A 1,307-nucleotide genomic window follows, 5' to 3' on the forward strand; every position below is an offset into this window, starting at 1 on the left:
TGTGCAAAGGGGTTAAACAATAAACGAACCAACAAAACACAAACAACCTACATTCTGCCTGATCTTGCTGATGAATTTCAGAGTTAAATGAGTTTGGCTTCAGCTGACCAATGGCATGCCACCAGGAAGTGCATTCTCCCCAGTAACCCAAATAGCACTCTGCAGAAACTCTGGCACAGCACCTTGAAACGAAACCCGTTTTAACATTACACCTGCAGCAATGAATCACAATGGGAGAATTGCGTGCGAGTCCAAGCCATTTTGGAATTAAAAAAAAACTGTACGAATAGCAATCATCTCCCTGTAGAAATAGCAAGAAGAGTGGTTTGAGAAAGCGACTGCGCTGGGCTGGATTAAGATGGCCTGGGGCCCCTAGGATACAGGTTGCTGTGGGACCCCTCCACAAGGCAAATTTCACGACAAATTTACATTGACAGTGTCATAATTACGAGCTAGGATTTAAGGGTGCCATGTATACCAACTGCACTCAGCACGACAGATGAGTTTTTCAGTATTGCATATTGTCCCAATTGTCTGCAATTTTTCACTTTTGTCCAGTTAGGGGGGGGCCCTGACAAGTGGGGGCCCCTAGGCTGCAGCCAAATCTAGCCTGAGCATTAATCTGGCCCTGCCACCGTGGATATAAAGGGCCAGATTGCATTGGAAATGAGGACACAGCAACAGACCCTGGTCTTCTAATCCAGTGCAAAATAGACTCAGCAAGTGATCAGGTGCTTCCACCTGGACTGAGGCGAGGATGGAAACACAAATCCAACGCAACGCTAAAGGACTCAAAAATGTACCAGGTGTTAGGGAGGCCGCCATCAAGAGCCAGCACATCAAGACCTCGGGTCCCCAAGTCTGAGTGTCATAGTTCCCTTTAGCAAAATGAGAGATGGTGGAAAGTGTCTGCTGATCAAGTTGTCTAGACCTGGGGAGCATGGGGCCCTCTGGTGCAGCTGTGCTGAGACGGAACAGGGAGAGGCGACGCTCTGTGAATACAAACAGGATCCACTTAATCATGGGTGTCTCACACTCTCCCTTTGCCGCGCGGCTCCTGGGGAGTATTTGTTTGTAGTGTGACCCTCTCAGGAAAGTCAACAGCTGTTTCCCATCAGCTCGTGAGGCTCCGCAGCCATTCTTCACTGAGGTGTGCCGCGCCTTCTAATGGATGGCCATTAACCACGTCCTAATTAGAACTAATGGCGGCCTCGTTAAGCTATCGGATGCTAATTGCCATAGTTGCCATAGCACACCGCAAGCGGTGAGAGTAGGAAGTAGGCAAAAAAAAAGCTGATTGCAGGCAC

The sequence above is a fragment of the Engraulis encrasicolus genome, chromosome 11 (genome assembly GCF_034702125.1).
Source record: "Engraulis encrasicolus isolate BLACKSEA-1 chromosome 11, IST_EnEncr_1.0, whole genome shotgun sequence".
NCBI lineage: Eukaryota > Metazoa > Chordata > Actinopteri > Clupeiformes > Engraulidae > Engraulis > Engraulis encrasicolus.